The sequence below is a fragment of the Rhynchophorus ferrugineus genome, unplaced genomic scaffold (assembly GCF_030347505.1).
Source record: "Rhynchophorus ferrugineus isolate W39M unplaced genomic scaffold, kcgeb_rfMv2 rfM4, whole genome shotgun sequence".
NCBI lineage: Eukaryota > Metazoa > Arthropoda > Insecta > Coleoptera > Curculionidae > Rhynchophorus > Rhynchophorus ferrugineus.
Genome location: NW_027472583.1, coordinates 20,173,301 through 20,196,035, shown reverse-complemented (window position 1 = coordinate 20,196,035; position 22,735 = coordinate 20,173,301). Strand labels below are relative to the sequence as shown.

Sequence of the window (22,735 nt, the reverse complement as noted above, 5' to 3'; positions counted from 1 at the left end):
TTGCTGTAATGGATAATGTAGTTCCAATTTATTGAATAAGTTTTGTAAAATATGTATATTAACGGTTTCTTTATATAAAAGTGTTTAGGTTTTGTGAAAGCCAAGCTTTTAATTGCTCGAAGGAACAAATTCCTGTATTGAATAATGATAATACCAAAGAAGACAACTTTATTAGACCACAGGTACGTTAAATTTAAAAGGACTAACTCAGTATTGAAGGGATATAAAATATGATGATAGCTGATAAATAATAAGAGCCACTGAAATAAACAATGCTTGTGCATGGAAGCAGATTTAAGTGTAGCGATATTCCAGACATCATAATTATAATCAGTAATAAGAACCATAATTTAAATATTTAATATTTAACATTTTCTATGAAACAAAAACATTAATATAATAGATAAAATCAAATTAAAGTTACTTAAAGCTCAAGTTTGTTATATACATTTTTCTTAACTCAGTATCATCAACCAATGACTTAAAGATATGAGGGAAGCTTTAATTTTTTTGTAGGACAGGGCAAATCACGATATTTCTATCGAGGAAACAAATATTCCTACCTAAAATTCACCTAATATTTTTTATGGTTATTAGATTGCGAATTAATAAATTTTTTTAAATGTATTCTCATAAAACAATTGAATACTATTGATAAACTAAAATATATTGTATAATATAGAAGTATATTCTAGAAAATATTATATTTTCTGGTCACTTGTCGGATATTATATGATCTTGAGGCTAAAGCATAATCACTTAACTGTCCTATTGTGTGACTGTACCCCTTTAACAATTTATTTAATTTCATCACATCGTTATTAATGGAATTAAACAAGCTATATAAATTATGCCGGTGATTATACCACTAAATCTTTTTATATACTATATATTTCATCACTAAAATTATACCGATTAAAATTAATTAAAGATATGCATTTTTGTTAGTCGTTATTTTTAAACTTATTAAATTGTTTCATTAAAAATATTGTAACTTGAAACCTAAATCATGGAATGATATGATATTTTCTCAAATTTTAATAACTAGGAAAGTAGTGATAACTACGGCTAGGTTAACCAAAAAAAATGGAAAATATTTTAGATGATCAATTTCAATCTTTAAAAAGATCGTATAATTTGGTACCTGAATACGAAAACTCTTCAAAGCCGGAGGAAAAGAGTAGCAGGAACACAATATTGTTTTACGAATAAACAATACCAATTCTAATAATAATACTACAGTCACTACTTAACTTCGTTCAAAAAACAGGGCCGTAGTAAGACCAAAAAAATTGGGAAAATTCTATGAAGAAGATAATAGAAGAAGCAGTGAGAAATATAACGAAAAACAACTATATATAGATGAAAAATTAATTGGAGAAAATGAAGTGAGTAATATAGAAACAGGGGACATTTTCGCAAGAATTACTGGAAAAGTTACACATTGAGTTAAGAATATATAAAAAACAAAAAATAAACTCTAAAAGATTAGCAATATTAGTCTAATAGAGGCGAAACTACAATGAAAATGAATAATTGTAGATAGGAAATTGATCATTAATGGGAAATAAATCATTAAAGGATGGAAATTGGAATAACCGAATAAAGAAAAGAAGCTAGAAGTTGAAGAAAGGAGTGGTTTTGGATGAATTCTAACAATTTTAGGATTCCAACATAAGACTTTGATCTTATTTTTTCTTCAAAAGTACACAACTAAACTCAATAAAACAAGAAAACAAGGAACTTTGACATCAAAGCCAAAATAAAACGGTAAAAGGAGAAGGTTGAAAAGTGGAAGAAAATTTGCGATGACTGATTTAGAAGTGGCAACACCCTTTAATGGGTTGCTGAGCTAATAACTCGTTCATTAATTACAGTAATATATAATTTTATTCATAACCAGCTTGTTAATTTTATTCATTAATGTAAAGTAAGACAACATAAAAAAATCCAGCATATGAGAGAAGATATTTTTTAATTTTTATTTATGTTAACTGCTAATATAGCTAGTAAGAATTTTAAATAATTCAACTTAGAATAACAGTTTCTTTATTAAAATTGCTGATACGAAAACTAAATATTAACGAAATTAACAATAATTGGAGCTTTGGGACTGCAAACTGTACAATATTGAATCTCTATTTTACCGTGAAACCACTAAGCTGTACATGTAGAAAGAAAAAAACGAAACAAATACGTTCCACACAATAAGCTCCACGTTTAATTGGAATTTTCGAGGAAATTAGAAACTTTGCAGTGAAACAAAAGGCCTCGTTCTGAACAATTATCGCCTAATAAAGATTGATTATTCATTTGGGGTATTTTGAGGTGCAGCTTTGTGAAAATACTCGGTGATAATCGAATTTCACTTGAAGTTTTCGAACTTGAACGATCGACGAAAGACACTCGCCCCCCACCGAACCCTTCGTCACATCAGGATTGGCTGGGTGGACGCTTTTGCATAAATTAACCGGAAAATCTATTTTCCATGATTCTATTAACGATTATTGATGAGCTTCATTGGTGATTTTGTCGAGACGTTTAAGTGAAAGCCTATAAATAGATGATGATGTCAATTAAATTTGAATATGTTGCCGTATTATGGTTAACAAGCCCTTCGTATTAAAATAATAAACACTTAGATCTATGTACATTATCTATATACTTGGATCTTAGATTATAACTATAAAGGTTTAGAGGGAAGATTTAATTTTTACATTTTTTTTGCCAAACCAAATGTTAAATAGCATTAAAGGATAGGAGATACGGAATCTGTTGGATGCAGATTTAATTTAACACACAAGAATAGCTTAGAGCTCATTTATTCCCAAGAAGATATTTCTTAGTATTAAGACAGTAATCGCTTCGGTGGTACATATACTAAAATTTGAACGATACAGAGAAGATTAGCATGGCCCTGCGCAAGGATGATACGTAAAATCGTGAAGCATTCCATATTTTTCTATATGCCATCGATTATGCTCCTACAGGAAACCAACAAAGTCCCCTACAGACTCCTTCCAAGTGCGAGGCTATACGGTTAAAAGAAAAGACAGGATAAACCACGCGCGTCCTTCAGGAGGAGTTGCTATCCTGATTCATAATAAAATTTGAAACAGTGGCAGTCAGAGTATACTTGGATGGCAAAGATATGTCGGTATGTAACTTGTATCTGTCTCCTTCAGCAAGTGTCTAAGTCATCCATATCAGCTCACTCAGGGACACTATCACATTTAGATCTGAGCATATGCTCCCCCTCACTGTTTGGATTGACAACATGGACGGCAATTGCTAATCTGCATGGTAGTGATCACTTCCCCACCTTGGTGGAATTTACCAACACATCCAGCGTTTTAGTTACAATAACCGGGCTTAACACCAGGGAAATTAATTGGAATCAATATAGATCACTAGTGATAACTACACCGATCACTGAAGATATAGACACAACTGTGAAAGAGTTTACCGCTTCTATTATTAGTGCAGCTAAAAGATCCACTCCCACTAACACTACAAAAATAAAAAAACTTCCCGTACCGTGGTAGAATAACGATAGCGCCAGAGTGGTGAAGGGTAGGAAAAAGGCCCGCAATCGATTCAAGCTGTATCCAACAGCTGAACTATTTATAAACAATAAAAAATTGAAAGCATTCGCTATAAAAACCATCAGACAAGCAAAAATTAGCTCCTGGAGAAAATTAACCAGTAGTCTCACTCCGCAGACTTCATCCCATGCTGTATGGAGGAAGGTGAGGACCCCTGTAAATTTTCGGACTTGCTTGCGATACATTATCACTCCATTCTTAACTCGCACGAAGAAGAGAATATGAACAACATCACTGAGGTAAATACAAATACGTATGACTGCTTGGATGATGTCTTCTCAGTGGAAGAACTTAATAGAGCTATAAGTAGGGCAGGGATACATCCTGTGGATTTGATGATATTAGCTTCACTCTAATTAAAAATCTAACCCATTCCCAACAACTACATCTGCTTGGCATATAGAACGAAGTTTGAAGGAAGGGACACTTATTATGGAAGCAATCGTTCCTAGTCCTACCCAAACAGTAATATTAATTTATATTTGTTTTGTTGGTAATTAAATTTCTTGCATATGTCATAAAATTGTATTATCATTTTTGTATTTTTTGGGCTTGGCACTGACTTCAAAGTAATCAGTTGGTAATAGTTAAAAGAATATTGTAAATAAATAAATAGGTTTAGTTAGTTATTAAACTAAATTGTGTGTATATAGTAGAATATAATATATGTGTATTAGATAAGTTAAATATGGCTTTTGTTTATTTTTATTTAGTTATTAAAATGATTATTATGTACATATTTTATTATAAATGTTTCTTTTTGTGTTAAAATATAAGTTTGATTAATTTTTAATTTCTAGTGAGTTTTATTTATTTTTTGAAGTCGGTTCAATTTTTTTGTTAAAAATATTTTATTTCTCTCTTTTTAGTGTTAGATATTTACTCAATAAATTACGTAGTTATTTTATTTAATATTACAATGTGCAGGCCAATTAACGGTGCAGCCCGTATGAGGTAAAATTGGAATAGAGAAACAATGATTGAAAATAAGGAGCCCTTCAGGCCCCGAGGTCCGTAGGTAGCCTAGGTGATTTGACAAATGTTCTACTTAAACAACAAAAAGTTATCGTCCCGGTCGGGAATCGAACCATCGATCTCCGTTCGAATGCTAAACGCTCAAACTGCTATACCATAGAAGCAATTGTCTACAACATTTCTACGAGGTCTTATATGCTATAGCTAGCGCTTAAAAGCAAGCTGAATTGCTTTTCTATTGAAGGACTTCTGATTTTCCCTTATGTCACCTTAGCAGTTACATTATACCCTATTATCTGGTTATTTTAGATGAAAAATATGTGAAAACTTTGTACGTGCCTTTGCAATTTGAGAGTTTACGTTGACTTCCCACAGATCCTGATTAGATTCCAATAGGACCACCTCGGAAGAGCACTCTTTCGAATAAAAAAGAATTTTGAAAATCGGCCCACAACTGACGTAGTAATCGCCGAACATACTTTAAACATATATACAGCCGAACATAGAACCTCCTTTTTCGAAGTCGGTTAAATAGATAGTGTATATGAGCTGACATTTCTTAAACTACCATAAATATTGGTTGATGTAAATTATAATTAACAATAGCCGGAACGAAGATTTTCTATATTAAAATTGCTTATACATAAAGTACTTATGTTATATTTTATGTTTTTTGAAAGAATACTTCATTAACTATATAACGTAAACTTCTGTGATTTAAAGCGTTTTATCGTAAGATCAGACATGTATCAGCGATATCACCTTCAAGTTTGGCAAAAACATTTAATCAAATAAAATACATTGTATCAGATTCTCTAAATAAATAATGCTCAAGAATAATTTTTATCGTAAATTAATCCTTACAAACTTTGGTTTAGTGATTTCATGGTTGTGTTTTCAACTGGGTGGTCTTGATGAAAATTTGTAGCAAGCTGATTCTAAACGTTGTGACAATATTTTCACCATATTATATTACAAATTTAAAAGAAGAAAATTTGTTTCACATCCTACGAGGCTGATGCTAATGCTTTGAAGTCATACAATTTGGCGCCCTTTCTGGAGATTTAATTTCGTTGGTGAAACCGCTTCAAAAATTTGGACCACTACCTAAATCTAAAGCTTTTCGTGAACCTATTTAGTTTAATTACGAATTGTTCAAAACAATATCCTTTATTCTTGTTAAAATTTTTGATGCTGATAGATGGCTGCAATATTTATACGATATCCATATTTTAGTCCAGCAATCTATTTTTTTACTGATCTTATAGAAGGTGGAGAGTTCTTATACATTTTTAACGGTGGTCCATGGATTTATTTATATGCTATATCATTTAATAATACCAACATTACTACTACATAATATTTAACTTTTGCCATTATAAAAGTACAATAACAGATCAGCTTTAGACCGCTGTAAATGCACTATTTGAAACTACACATTTAATATTCATTAAACATAAATGAATTGTTTATATATATTTAGCGACAAAAGTCATTGGGGCCGGTCTTATTGACCCATTAAATATATCATTACAGATATTCAATCTAGTAAGGACATGTAATTATCTTTCTCATGCAAAATTCACTCGCTGTGCATTGATTTCTCATCAAAAATAATCGAAAAATTATATAAACAGTTAAAGTGTCTTTTAGTCATTGGTTAATAAACATTTCGTATACCGGTACGAATTCAGTTTTTACCTAAAACTAGATATAAATTAGTTATGAGAACAATACTATTACGTTCCAAACTAACGCAAAACTTCATTATTCATTTTTATTTTGTTACCAAAGTAGTGTTGTCGGTTCGTTCATACTACATCCTACGATAAAAACTTTTAATTGTAAAACTTCCTTAAAATGGCATGTACTTAAAATAATCGTCCAACTATTCAAAAAAATATGGTAGTTTGTGGATAATATTGTTTTAACTAAAACAAAATACAAAACCACAGGATACAAAATGATAACAGATAATTGGTTTTTCTATTTCTAGTTTTAGTGTTAAGATAACTTCTCTTTACTTTCGATGTTTTATAGACAAATTCCATTTTTTAAGCTTTTTTCGTGTGATTAAATACAATTAACCTGCATATAACAGTCAGGATATTCTGCGCAATATGATGTGCAATATAGTACATCGTGTTTTATGTTAGCAACACTGCTTCCGTGTATTATTGCGACGAGTATATATCGCTCAGTTTACATGTCAAATCTTGTAAGTTACATCTCAGCGTTTTAAAAGTTTTGTTTTGTGGCGATTAAAAGAAACGACCGGTGAAATGTGTGATCTCTCAGAGTTCGAAAGAGGGCGAACCTTTGGTTATCAGCTGAATATTATATGAAGTTGAATTATTTTAACAAAATGTATTTAAATTATTTTGTAGCGAATCAGATAAATGCAATTTCCCAAAATTAACATAACGTGTAACGAGATAAAAATAGTATTCATGACGTCGGAGATACGCTACCCCAACATCTTATCTAAATCTAAAATTTAGTTGGTTTAAATAAGTTTCACCGATTCTTATATAAAAATAACTCGATAAAGAAATAGGTTATTAATTCTTAAAATTAGATTGTGAACATAGTCTATTTTAGTAAATGAATTTGCCGAGTAATTTAACATCATCTGAATGTCCACCTTAATCCATCACGATTAAAATTGACGTTAAATCAATATCGCTATACAGTGGTGTGATCTCGGTAGATTATGTTTTTTTATTGGTAAGAACTGTGGTGCTGGTAAAGGCGGTAATTAATTCATTTAGCCACTTGACGTAATCGTAAAGGGGTTATGTCCGGTAAATGACCAAAGCTAATTTATTTTTCTCCTTTCATTGTATCGCATTTCTTATATCGTTTTATATATTAATTGGGCGAAATGGTGTAAGTTTGTAAGAAAACCTGCTCGGAATATTAAAATTTTAATATCCAACACTGCAGGATGGTGGAGTAATGGTTTCGTGATATTTGCATTTGATAATGCAAGTAAATGGAACTCTTTCCTTAACATCTTCTTCTGCATAATTATTTTAAATATGATGATATTATTAATGAAAATTGCATTAAAATAAAAAATAAATATATCTACTTTTTTAAGCAAAGTTGTCTTTATATTGTTCCAACATGCACACATTACGCTCATAATCATAAGCATTCATCACGCCAAGAGACAATTCTTTCTGAAGTATATTTAAAGTATAAGTATATATTCAAATCGCAATTAGTCATGTGGTACTATTTCGGCCTAAAAGGTTTTCTGAATTTCAGGTTTGAGATCAATCAATTCTTTCTATGAGCTAAAATTCTGCAAAAAGCCGGGCTAATGGCAAATGGATAAAAAGGAATTTCGCCTGTTGATAAAATATTGTTTTTTGAAAGGAAAAAATACAGTTGAAGCAAAAACTACGCTTCATGCTGAGTTTCCGGATACTACCCCAGAAAAATTAACCATCAAGGATTGGTATGCTAAGTTAAGGCGTGGTGAAATGAGCACCGAGACGGTCAACGTAGTGGATATCCAAATGAAATTGTCACCGGCGAAAACATTTAAAAAATCCACAAAATGATTTTGAATGGCCCTAAATTGAAACCAAATGAAATAGCAGACACTTTAAAGATATCAACTGAGAGTGTACAATATATCATACACGAATATTTGGGTATGAGAAAGCTCAGTGCACACTGGGTGCCGCGCGAGCTCACTTGTGACCAAAAACAATGACGAGTTGATGACTCGGAGCGGCGTTTGAAGATGATCAAGCGTAATAACCCCGAGTTTTTGTGTCGATATGTGACAATGCATGAAACATGACTCCATCATTTCATTCCTAAGTCAAATCGACAGTCATCCGAGTGGACTGCATACGATGAACCCGCTCCAAAGCTTGGGAAAACGCATCAGTCGGCTGGCAAGGTTATGGCCTCTGTATTTTGGGATGCGCATGGAATAATTTTCATTGACTACCTTGAAAAAGGAAGGAGCATCAACAGCGACTATTATATAGCGTTATTGGACCGTTTGAAGGGCAAATCGCTGAAAACGGCCGCATTTGAAGAAAAAGTGCTGCTTCACCAAGACATTGCACCGTGTCACAAGTCTGTGAGAAAGGTGGCAAAATCCATGCATCGGGCTACATCATTAGTATAATTGCTTCCTCATCCATGGTATTTTCCAGATCTGGTCCCAGCAACTATTTCCTGTTCTCAGATCTCAAAAGAATTCTGGCTGGGTAGAAATTTTCGTCGAATGAAGAGGTGATCATCGAAACTGAGGCCTATTTTGAAGCAGAAGACAAATCGTACTACAAAAAAGTTATCGAAAACGTGGAGGGTCGCTATAATCAGTGTATAGCACTTGAAAGGAATCATGTTGAATAAAAATAACTAATTTTGCCAAAAAAATTGTTTTACTATGGTAGGCCGGGGACTTTTCAATTGATTTGTTATGTTGACGCAAAGCAGAAAAAACAGTTTTGACACAAAAAACATTGTCAGTATGAACCACAAGAATCTAAGAATTGCTTACAAAAATATAATAATTGAATAAGAAAATTATTATATTCCGCAAACATCGTTTATTTGGTTTAAAAATTGATATTTTCCCGCATAGTTCTAATGGCAACGCGTTTAAAAGCATGACGTTTTTCTCTCGCAAGGAAACTTTTGTTTTAACTATTAATAGTCAATAGAATACTATTTTTTTCCAATATAAGATAAGCGACTTAATAAAATATAAAAAAGTTTTTATCCATAGCCAAAAACTCCTTTTTTAGTTTGTACCGTTAAAATATGGTACAAGTTAAAGCTCGTTCTGTTTCCAGTGCATAATGTTGTTTGCGTGATAAAGTATTTGTCGCAGTTGACGAAAATAGGAAATATATTTAGTTGTTGTGGTGTTGGTGTATCGCTTATTTGTACGACGAATCTGTTATATGATACTAATGTATAGTTGTAGGATTTTCCGATGATGGATTATCTTGAAACATTATTACATAACTTACATATGTCTAGTTAATTTAGTCGACGATAACGTAGAGGTTTTAGTAAATCTATTTTAGATTTTATAAATGAAGGCATCCTTAGGTAATTAGACATTATTAACTTAAAATTAAATATTCGGTTGATTTTATATTGTGTTTGAGTTACTTATTATTTATATTTAACAATACATGAAACAATAATAAAACACTGGAATAAGAACGTAAATAAACATGTTAGAATTCAAGACCTATCTTATGAAGCAGCAGATTCTGTAAAATCATTATTTTTGTTGAATTATTCTACATTAACCATAGTATTCATCAAATGTTTGGCGAACGATATTGATAAATAGGTTTCCGTGTATAGTGTAGTTACTACTAGCTATATTAAATAACGAGGTTGTTATTTTAAATAAGCCCGCACTTTCTCACTAAACATATTTTACCGAATAGATGACTTATTTTAAGACCAACTTTTCATAGTAATATTTCCAATGCGAACATATTTAACCGATGTCGTTTCCATAACGTATGGAATTTTCCAATTGGTACGAGTTGATAACGGCATCCTGTTAGAGTTGTCAATTATCCATATCAATATGGCGCGTTTTAAAACTGATGAGCGCCTCGTCAATCCGTACCTTGATGAGGTTATTATTTTGGCATCCAGATAATGCAATTAACCCTGCTGAACTTATTCTTGTGTGGTTTTCATCGTATACTCGTGTGTCCATCAGTGGTATCTGTATAGCTAAGATAAAAGGTATAATATCTTACATATAACATCGACGTGCTCGGGTTTATAAACATTAATAATATTTGCTATTTTTTATGATTTAATGTTCGCCAAAATTATTATTGCTCTTACGAGTTAGGAGCACGGCACAGGAGGTTAAAGACATGTGACATCTCCAGCCTCAGCGACAGATTCACATTCATGCACATGAAGGGGCATTTTCAATATTTAAACCTATTTCGGCTGGAGTTCCCAAGGATGGTGCCTTGGAACCACTCCTGTATCCGAGGCTGCAGAAAACGTACAAATAGCAGTCAACAAGATCTACAAATGGATTAGAGCGAAACTTGCAAAAATCAAGTACCTGCACTGGTTAGTCGGAATATCTAAAATCGGATATTGACCTAAAATCATTGAGATTGATTTATTAGTCAATCAGAAAGCCAATTTGGACCTGAGGTGCAAATATGGGGATACACTAAAAACATTAAACCAACTAGTAATCCTGCGTTGCCAAAACAAAGTTCTACGATTTATAACCAATGCGTATCGCTACGTAACCAACGAAAAGGTGCACGATGATCTCGAAATAAAATGGACATAGGAAGATTGATCTAAGATTTAGCCTTAAAGCATGAAGTAGAGTTAGTATATCATAGCAACGGGGAAGCAATAAAGCTACTGGATAACACGCAGAAAATCAGAGTATTGAAGTGGATAAAACCACATGAACTTGTATAGTGTATAAATGTTTGACCTTAAAACTTTACTTTAAGCAGTCTTGTTCAATTTCGGTAAATAGATTCTGATGTATTTATTCCACACTTGTCTAATTTGTATATTCATTGACATATATGGAAGCCACTGATGGAAAAGTTTTTATAATAATATTATAAATAAAAACCTTACACATAAAAAGCTGTCTAACATAGTGATTTATTGTACAGTAATGTAAGTAAAGAAAAATGTAGCCAAACCCTTTAAAGTGTGGCTGAGATGAACTGATTCTTTAGGGAATCTGCGAAGGCACATAGGTAATAAAGTATTAAAATGTATACGAAAAGGCAATATACGTGACTATGTGTTCTATAACGGTACTATATAGCACTATAAAATCTGGCGAGAATAGTCCGGACGGAGCTATATGATCTTTCCTATCTAAGATAAACATCTTGTAACAGTCGATTCATTAACTGCAAAGCAATCTGAAAACTCCTTAAGCACCCCTATTTTGAGTAGGACTTTCATTCAATATGTCTTGCAATTCAAACTTTCAAGCTTGAAAAATTTCTTTGGCCGTGCAGGTCATTATTGATTGATTTTTTATTATTATTATTTAATTAATACATTGTTACTAGTCGTTTCCGTCTAACCTACAATTTGTCTTTATGATAACTTAAAACTAGGTATATAACTCAGTCTCTGGTGAAATAATGTTTATACATGTCACTGCTGAATTTTTTTTACTATATTTTTTTAATATATGCACCTCATTACACAACACTACACAAGATCAGATGGTTTGATTCTTTTGAGTCTGTGTCCTGTTCTGGTGGTATCCAAGGAGTCTTTCCTCATGTCCCCTTGCAATTATCTTGATTTCTTGACTGACTGTGGGTATTTGAAGGTCTCGATGTAGGTAATCAGTCCTATAGTATTTGGGTGCACAAACAATATTTCTCAGGACTTTGTTCTGAAAAATTTGGATTTTATTAATATTACTCTTTGCAGAACATCCCTATAATTGAACTCCGTATGTCCATATAGGTTTCAATATTTGCTTATATAATAGCAATTTATTATGTACTGATAATTGTGATTTTTTTCCAATTAGCCAGTACATTTTCCTATATTTTAATTCTAGACAATTCAATTCAAGAGAAGAATTGCTCTTTTTTTCGTTATATGTTCCTTCCAGTGAAGTTTTTCATCGAGATTCATTCCGAGATATTTAGCGTTGTTGCTGTTGATTCATGTGAAAACCACCAACCTCACCATAAGTTTCACATAATGTTATCGGGGCTTAAGTGTTGCAGAGTTTATAGGGTTAAGGGATTCGACAGCAGATGTATTCAAATCAAGAAACACAATTAATGAATGGTGAAAATGTAATTCTGAACGTTCCACGTTTATGGTTTCGATTTTAAACTGAATAAGTCAATAATAGTAAATTAAAAACTGTTTAAGTGTTTGACTATATTTAATCGATGATATTAGAAAACCACCAGAACAGCTAAAAAGCAGTTTGGTTATTCGGCAATGGAAATAACTGAATTAGAACTAAAACAAAAATGTGGGTATAATGGAATAACGATACAGAGTAACACCATTCATCTAACATAAATAAGAGTATGTGTTTTAAAATTAATATTACATTGTTAAAAATTTTGTCTATTGATTTGGTTGTCTAACGCACCACGTTCCTTAGTAATAATAGTGTTAATACTATTTACTGTTAAAAATTAATATAAAATAAATAATAATAATAGAAAATAGCTTACATAAAAGTATTGATAAAATTGATTTCTGTTTTTAAAAATGAAATATTACTTTTCCAATATCGTCGGTCTATAAAACGGGAACGAATAAACACATAAATCCGGAACGATCCGGTGCACTGCTATGAAATTATCTTGCCATTTATTTTATGTCGGGGCACCTTTGTCGTATAACACCGACGTTCTCGCCTAATAAAGAAAATATTTTTACGAATTGTAATTTTGCGACTGGTTTAGTTAAATATTGCACATAATGCTCTATTAGATCTTAAGTATTCGGTCTGTGTCCCGTTTTTACGCTCGACAGTCGAAACAAAGCAAAATTCTGCACTTTCAGGGAACAATGAGCAACGGGTGCAAAGTAAATAAGCTAGCCTTTATTTAAATTATTTTGACGGTCGCTTGGACCGTTTAAATGGCATCTTCTTGCAACCACAATGTAAACTCGTTACGTCGAAGTTTTACAATTAAAAGTTTTTGTCGCGGGTCCAATTATGAAGCGATTTAGTGGAATGAGCGTTCCGATGGCGTATAAAATGATTCACTTCATTTTACGCTAAACAGGAACCTTTAAAAATTTATTTGTTTTTAACTTTTTTCTGATAATTAGAATTTTAATATTAGTACATCGTTACTAGTCAATGTACATTAATTTATAATTTGATTTTACAAAACACAATAATTAGTTATACTTATTACATCACGTGATTGTTACTGCACGGGCTACGGACTCCAGTGTAATCTGGGTGTTTGACAACTGAATTATGTACCGATTCAGATCGGTTTGGTCAATTTTCTAATAGATAAAAACCATCACTGTCGTTTTGTATCGCCTTTCAAGAAGTTGCCTATTTCTATTAAATAAAATAGTTTTAATATGAATATTTTGTTTGCACTTTGGTATATTAATGTTTTTTGTATTTTAAACCATTTCACATTTCAACATAATGTTCATTCATACTACAAAATCAATGGTTTAATTATATGAGTCTGTGTCCTGTCCTATTATTATCAAGGAGTTGCAATATTTTCGGATGGTCAATACATTTATGTACGGATACTAAATATAAACTTATACCGAAATAATTGTGAAAAGTGTGAAGTAACTGAACTAATGCCTCACTCTATTTTAAAAATATAGGAAGCAGAGTTTTGTTACCTTATTTTTCCATACAGTACAGTGAAATGTCGTAAAATACATATGTAACCTTTTATTTCTTCTATCTTTATCCAAAGAAATCGCAAGGCTATGGCTGCAAAAGATACCATGAAACGGAATTATAAAACACACCAACTTCCGCATTTAGATTAATTTGTAGCATTTAAACTAAGAAGTGTACAAGACTTTTGAAAGATGGCAGAACACATCATGACCCCAGCTACCTGCAAGACATCTGAAAATCTCTTATTAAAAGAATAAAACCGATTATAGAGAGAAAAAACCTAATACCTACACATCAGTTTCGGTTTGTTAACAAACATTTGACAAATATATGCGGCGGCCTTATTTATAAATTACAAAAAATATAAAAAACAACACACTGAACTATGAAAATGTTACATTATAGCCAGAATGTTTCGAGTTAAACAAGAGAAAGATTACACTAATCAATATGAGAAGCTAAAGCGTGTACCACAAGAAAGTGTATTGGGACCAATTATTTACCTAACTACTCTACACGTGTGATATACCACAAATGGAAAATATGACGATGCCACTGTGATTTTTGTTGTCGGGGACATTAGCGAAGAAGCTACACGAAAATTACAATAAGCAAACAACAAATAATTTGGGCCAAACCTGGAAAATAAAAATTAACAAAATTTAAACTGTGCATGTACATTTCATATGTAATCAGGCCTCACAGGCGCTAATAATAAATAATACTACTATTCCGTATTGCAACAACGCTCCTGTTAGTATCTTGGCCTAAGTTTTCTAGAACAATGTCCTGAGAATTATTGTAGATGCACCCAGATACTACAGGACTGATTACTTACACTGATATCTTCAGATACCGACTACCACTTAGGAAATCAAGAGAACTGCAAGGAGACATGGGGAGGGATTTCATTCTCATGTCAGTTTAGAAGTAATACAGCTCTTGGATAACACCGGAATTGTAGGTTAGTCGGCAACAAGTAGTATCAATGCAAAGAATGAATTATAAAAAATTGGTAGTAACCTACAGAATATTATAGATTAAGGTGAATTATATATATTATTTTATAATATACATCATATACTGTTTTAATTATTTTACTTTCATCAAAATTACTTAAAGTAACAAATTAAAGATAAAAAACTGATTATTACACGCGTATAATGAAATTATTATGACTATTGTCCTCATTACAACTATTAATGTAAAAACGTTATTTTAGTTGACTTAAAACTTGATTACCCTTAGAAAGTTTCTTGTTAATATCAAGTTCCTAGAAAAACTTATTAATTAAAACTTTTTATCAGTAACACGGGCCTAATTAGGTCGCGGAAACAAACTTTTCCTTAATCTGGTAAGTATCTACTACATTTTTAATGTAAAGAACCTAAATGTATTAAGTGTATTTAACACATAATTATAATCTCGAATATTAAGATATAATTCAAAATAAATATTACAACCAAAAATTATTAGAATAGCTAAATGGATCTTGGCACATGAATGAATAATTTAGGAAATCTTTTATGATGCCTGATATGATAACTGATGCAGGATATCTAATCTTATCAGAAATATCTTATTCTAAATATTACTCTGAAGCCTGTACTTACTCTGGCAGTAAACCTTTCAATCTACACATTTAACTGCAATTATTCATACTTAGATTTGGCTGATTTGATACTGATTGACAAGTATATTGTAGGGAATTGACTTCTTCGAAGACTTACAACACTAAGATTGAAAACTAAATAAGATTCGTTTGAGTTCTAAAGGGATATCCCCTCATTCAAGGCGCATGATTGAATATCATGGTGATTTATGATTGAATTGTGGGTCTATTAGATCTGCTAGAAGTATCCCATGGTTGTTTTCCGTATGACAAATGGGCCTAATTATTTCAGCAGTAACAGTGATCGGCAGATCAGCAGTATACAGCAAACATAATATGGTCCCAGTACGCTGTCTTCCGAAACTTTTGAATATATTGGATGTATTCATCATCTTGATTTATAGAAAATTGTTTATCTGTAAGAGTAGTATTTCAATAGCGAAAAATGCTGATCAGCGAAAAAGTTCTTTAGTTTAATCAAAAGCATGAGATATATTAGCTGTTCATTTAGTTTACCAATATGTAGCTCTGTGGTTATTGCGAAATCGAAATTGATGTTCAATATTAGTTAACAACATTAGTTTTGACATGTTATAATTTCAGTTCCAGTATTCTCTAACATTTAACTGCAATTATTCGTTCTTAGATTGACAAGTATATTATAGGGAATTGACTTCTTCGAAGACTTGACAACACTAAGATTAAAAACTAAATAAGATTCATATGAGTTCTAGAGGGATATCCTGTTACATCCCCTCATTGAAGGCGTATGATTGAATATGATGGTGATTGGTGACTGAATTATGGGTTCATTAGATTTGGTAGAAGTATCCCATGGTTGGTTTCCGTATGACAAACGGACCTAAATAATGATTTGTACAGCAGTATTCTGTTATCTAAGGACTGCTTTGATTTACGTCTGACTATTCAGTACAATGTTTCAGTCGTAACAGTGAGCGGCAGATCAACAGTATACAGGAAACATAATATGGACCCAGTACACTGTCTTCCGAAACTTTTGAATATATTGGATGTGTTCATCATCTTGTTTTATAGAATATTGTCTATCTGTAAGAGTAATATTTCAATAGCCAAAAATTCTGATCAGTGAAAAACTTCTTTAGTTTAATCTGCAGGCATGTGCAATACACTTTATCAAAAGCATGAGACATATTAGCTGTTCATTTGGTTTACCAATCTGTAGCTCTATGGTTACTGCGAAATGTTCAATATTAGTTAACGAAGGAATTCTTGACTGCAAACAAAAAGAGAAAACCAAAAAGGAGTAAGTGAATAACTAAAAATTAATAAATTTGTAAATAATTCGTACTAGTGATCACCATCTAAAAGTGATATCTTAATAATTCCAAAACATGTCTTCATTCATATATAACATTAATAAAATATTAACATATTAAAATATATACAAATAATTAAGACTAATTTCCATTAAGTTTGAATAATCAATAAGTGTTAGCAAGTTCAAATTACTACACCACTGAACGTTATAATAAATGTATAGGTTATAATAGGCATAAAATATTATTTTCAGATCTATATATTAAATTTATCTTTATTTATGGTTAAAAGATAAATATGGAATATTAAATGAACTATTAACTTTTTAAAACTTATAAATCTTTCTAACTAAATAATATCTTTAAAAGTTATACACACATTTTCATGAAGTAAATAAATACTTATAGAGTTACATATCTTGTTGTATTAATTGTTAAATACCTTAAGATTTACCAGGAGGTTAAAATATTTATGAAATTTCTGTTAATAATTCATAACTTCTATTTAATCCATGGGTTCCATCTGTGCAAATTATGTAGTTAGTTTTGTTTTACCTACATATTTTCAATACATTATTTATGTATTCATATAATTTTTAACTTGTATCCCTTTTTTTTTCGCCTAAAACTTATATTGAAAGACAATAAATATACCAGGCTTATTTGACAAAAGAAGAATTGCTTTACCTAGATTCTTAAATTAAACTGCATCATACTTCACTTATCTTTCCACTGTAGAATCTTTAAAACAGTAGCTTTCATTTCTTCCTATCAGTAAATGCTTTTATTTATAACTATTAATTACTTACAATCTCACCATTGCAGATAATTTATATTTATTTTATGTTGTGTTGCTGTATAATGTTAATCTTAATCCATGGTTTGACTTTCGTGGTATTGATTAACAATGAAATAGACAATATATATTCTAATTCCTAATTTGATTTTAACTTGATAATGTCAGACTCGGTGTCTTCATTCCCAGATTATTTTTGTTGTGTAGTCAAAGTCTTTGTCAAGGAAGTAATATATCTTTCGGCAATATTTGCGGAAGATTATTATGGAATAAAAATGTTTAATATTAACATTTGTGTTGTTAATAATAATTTGAGCTTAAATATATACTTTTTAAAAATGTATTTTTGTTATCCTATTATCAAATGATGTTTATCCTGACTAAACCTACTGCTTCGGTATTAACTCTATCAAGTGCCATAACGATGTCAGGTAAGTATGACTAGGATAGTCATCTGTCGTCGGATTTTACCCCCTTACCTAGAAACCATCACGAGCACAAGTTAATAAATTACTACTTATTTAGTCAATTTGAGCGAAAAATTTTTCCAATAGATTACAAACAGCAGCAAGTAAACAAGCTGTAAACGAAAACCAAGAGTCCAGGATATAAAAAAGAAAGTGGATGCCCATAAAGAATCTTGGGTACCTCACTGACAAACCCAAATACATATTTAATAGCCTAATAAAACTATTGCTCGTAAAAGTAAGATCGATTCGGGTCAAATGGACTTTTCTCATAGTACATAAATATAAAAACTAGTATGGTAAGGGAAGTAACATAGTCAATAGCTTCTATTTTTTCCATTTCCCGATACAACAGTAATTTGCATTTATAATAAAAAGCCTGCATTTAGAAGCCATTTTTATTTATCACTTAATAGTCGGTTTCCTTCCGGTCTGAGTAACGGCTTTTAAATCCAATGACTAGCAGATTTTTCCATATATTATGAAAAAAATATTACTGGTGTATTTATCCGTCCGATTTTTATTCACAACTGGATCTCACCCCTAGGTTCTCTGATTCCAGATTTGGGCAGATCTCCTAGGGGAATTTCTTGGTCTGAATGTTCCAAGTAGATGAAATATGCGCATAGAACTTATTTGACAATGTTAAATCTAAAATAAATATAAACAGCACTAGTAGTAATATATAGCAAATCGTAGGCAGGTAGAGGTTTTAATGAGATAATCTTAAGCTAAACTCAAGCTCTATACGCCTTCAGTCATTTAATTGTTGGAAAAATGCGACAAAACGGGCAAAGTTATAGTTTGAGAAGTAAGAAGTAAGTAGTTAGCGTAAATTGGATAACAGTTGATTAAGCATATATTATTGATGTTTACATTTTAACCAAATAACAGGTATTGAATTTGACGTCTCATAATTTGTATATTCGGAGAAGAGATGTTTTAGGGAATAATGGAGTTGTGTAGTGACTTAATAGACCTGATAGACTATTGCAGGCTGTAATTTCAGTAGCAGGAAACTACCGGTTGACCATACGCGAGGAGTGATGCCATGGCGAGGAACGCTATAACTTTATTCTCAACCGAACGCCGTAAAACAAAAACCATCCTGTTAATCTGCTTAAGGTTGAGATATTCAAAAAGTCCCAAACAAGGATAGATTCTTGGAGGTCATTAATTTGATGGAGCAATTTCCGATTCATAGATTATAACCTCATAAAGAAACTTTTCGCAACTGCTTCACTCAGACTGAGTATGAGGGAATAATTTAACCGCCTACCCTATAGACAACAGCACATTGACCAAGGTACTAGAGGTTGGAATATCACAGTGACCATGTATCTCTCACTCTTTCAGATTCTTGGAATACCACAGCGGTCACAATTGAATGAATCTGACAGGAGTGAAATCATGGATGTGATTTAGAGTTGTGATTATAATTGTAAATGTCTTTAGGTAATAGTGTAAAATCCGACAAGGGGTAACTCTTCCAGTAATCAGACTAGGAAATTAAAAAAAAGAAATCAAATAAGTAAACTGTCCCCGCTTGCATGTAAAATTAAAAGAGTAGTACTCGTTAAATGAAGCATTGGATGCTACAATTGTACTATTATAGTTTGTCCAATAAAATGGCGCCACCAAAATTGATGGCTGTTCTTAAGAATTTGACAACATTGTTGACCTCTACCGACATAAATAAAATTTTATACACTATTTCTCACTATTTAACTACTGTGTCTACTACTACTACTACTGTATGAGAAATAATATCTACTGCGAGTTTATATCGAATTTAACATTTTTACAAATTGCATTTGGCAGTATATTCGCTATTTTGTAGGAAGGATCCGAAGGACTCTCTCTCTCTCTCTCTCTCTCTCTCTCTTTTCTCTCTCTCTTTATATATATATATATGTAAAATCGATAGAATGGAGGAAAAGTAACATAATATACGATCTGCAATAAAAGTATAGAAAAAATTGATATATATCTTCTACATTTCCGTATTAGCACAGTATCACAATGCGGATGGAGTATCTAGCCATATAAAATTGCGTTCGACAAGCAGTAAATATCTGAAGTTATGGAAAAGCAAAAAAATATTAAATTTAATCTAACAGGAGAAACACCCACAAGCATGCACAAATATATACAGTTGGAAATATTATGTAAATTCTGAGCCAACAGGGGTATATTCTATGAACTTTTCTCGTTTACAGTGAGCATATATTAGGTCTATTTCCGATAAAACGTGAACGATATTAAAAAAGTTTCTTGCGGAGTTAAAAATAATTTATATTTAATGAATATCATTCGTATTTCGTATTATAATAATAGATGTTTAACATTGCCGCTTCAATTTTAATCTGACACAAACAGAACCTTAACAGGTCAATTAAAAAATCCACGGCTTAATATAGCAAAACACATTTTTTTGGCAAAATTATTATTTTTATATTCAACATAATTTCCTACAAGAATACGTATACATCCGTATACGTATATACGTATACCGACCCTCCAACTTTTCGACACCATTTTTGTAGTACGATTTGTCTTTTGCTTCAAAATAGGTCTCAGTTTCGGAGATCGCCTCTTCATTCGATGAAAATATCTTCCCAGCGAGCATTCTTTTGAGATCTGAGAACATGAAATGGTCACTAGGGGACAGATCTGGAGAATACGGTGGATGAGGAAGCAATTCAAATCCCAATTCATGGATTTTTGCCATCGTCTTCAGTGACTTGTGACACGGTGCATTGTCTTGGTGAAGCAGCATTTTCTTTTTTCAAATGCGGCGACTTCGTCCTTCAAAAGGTCCAATAACGCTATGTAATAGTCGCTGTTGATGATCCTTATTTTTTTAAGGTAGTCAATGAAAATTATTCTATGCGCATTCCAAAATACAGACGCCATAACCTTGCTAGCCGACTGTGGCGTTTTCCCACGCTTTGACGGATGACTGTCTATTGGACTTCGGAGTGAAATAACAGAGCCATGTTTCATCCATTGTCACATATCGACGCAAAAGATCGGGTTTATTACGCTTGATGATCTTCAAACACTGCTCCGAATCATCAATTCGTCGTTTTTTTGGTCAAAAGTGAGCTCGGGCGGCACGCACTTTGCACAGAGCTTTCTCATACCCAAATATTCGTGAATGATATGATGTACAAGTTCAGTTGATACCCTTAGAGTTCATTCAAAATCATTTTGTGGATTTTTTTAATGTTTTTGTCGTTAACAACCACTTTTAGGTGACCACAGCGTTCACTGTCTTCGGTGCTCATTGCGCCACATCTAAACTTAGCATACCAATACTTGATGGTTGATTTTCCTGGGGCAGTGTACGGAAACTCAGCATCAAGCTAAGTTTTTGCTTCAACTGTGTTTTTCCCTTCAAAAAGCAATATTTTACCAACACGCGAAATTCCTATTTATCATTTTTTTTTCATAATAACAAAAGTGGCTTCAGTTAAAGAGCTAATGATTCAGAAGCTAATGATACGACAGCTGTCAAATATATACACGCATCTTTTGAGGGTCAGGGCTAATTAAAAACATGTGGATTTAATTTCAATTGACCTATTATATTGCAAATATTTTAGTTATTATTATTTCAGTGACGGTCCCATTCACCGGTCCCAGGCAGCAACAGTCATAGTCGTACATGGAATAGGCAAAATAATACGAAAACCACGCTATAAAATATATCTTATTTGGCAATACTGCTTCCGCATAAATAAAGCGACATTAACAAAGTGCGTATTGTTCAATATACATGGCAAGTCTTGTAGTTTATTGTTTTATACGATTTAAAAAAGTAACCGGTGAAATAGGTTATATACCAGATTTCGAAAGGACAGAAAACTGTTGGTGTTCGATCATCAGAAACATCGATGACGAAATCACCTGAATTATTTTACATTTCTGGATTGACAGAATCTAAGATAATGACAACATATACGAAGCACCATTGCTGAAACAGTAAGCAAAAGACAAAATTAAATGTCAAAGACCGACATTAAAATGAATTGTGGCCTGACAACATAATATTACCGCGACAAAATTGACTGTAGAACCTAACACTCACTTCACTAATAACGTTTCTATAAAACACCTAGCACTATTGCGGGAGATCCATATCTCTAACCTTCATGAGAGGGCAGCGATGGTAAACCCTTTGAACGGAAGAAAACATTACGCTGCTAAATAACTGATGTATATAACTAAATATCTTGTAAACTGCAATGATAAAATTTCAATAGCCTAAGATACAACGTGGGGAAAAAGACCCGCTACTATTTTGATTGCCTATAACTTTACTCAAAGAAGAGATAAGTAAGTTTGGTTTTCTTTTTTTTTATTATGATTGAAAAATTATATCGGCTAAATGGTGACCGCGATTCGCTATAAAACTTTCGGATCTTTTTAAGGTATTTTTCATGACATCCTGCAACATCTGAGGCTGAATTTCTTCAATTTCGTGACGAATTTTGTCTTTAAGATCTTGAAACAATTCACATAAACTTTTGATTTACAAAAACCCCATAAGAAAATCTGTTAAATCCGGACATTTGGCTGGCCATATTAAATCGCC

At 32.1% G+C, this 22,735-nt stretch overlaps 1 protein-coding gene and 1 non-coding gene across 2 annotated transcripts in view; both read left to right on the top strand.

The window, feature by feature from the left end:
- The window catches only part of LOC143194842 (RYamide receptor), a 201,700-nt gene that overhangs the window by 51,200 nt on the left and 127,765 nt on the right, over positions 1-22,735 (top strand). The window lies entirely within an intron of this gene.
- LOC143196755 (U6 spliceosomal RNA) lies at positions 2,857-2,962 on the top strand. The gene has a single exon (XR_013005823.1). It is a non-coding gene; the product is annotated as a U6 spliceosomal RNA (small nuclear RNA).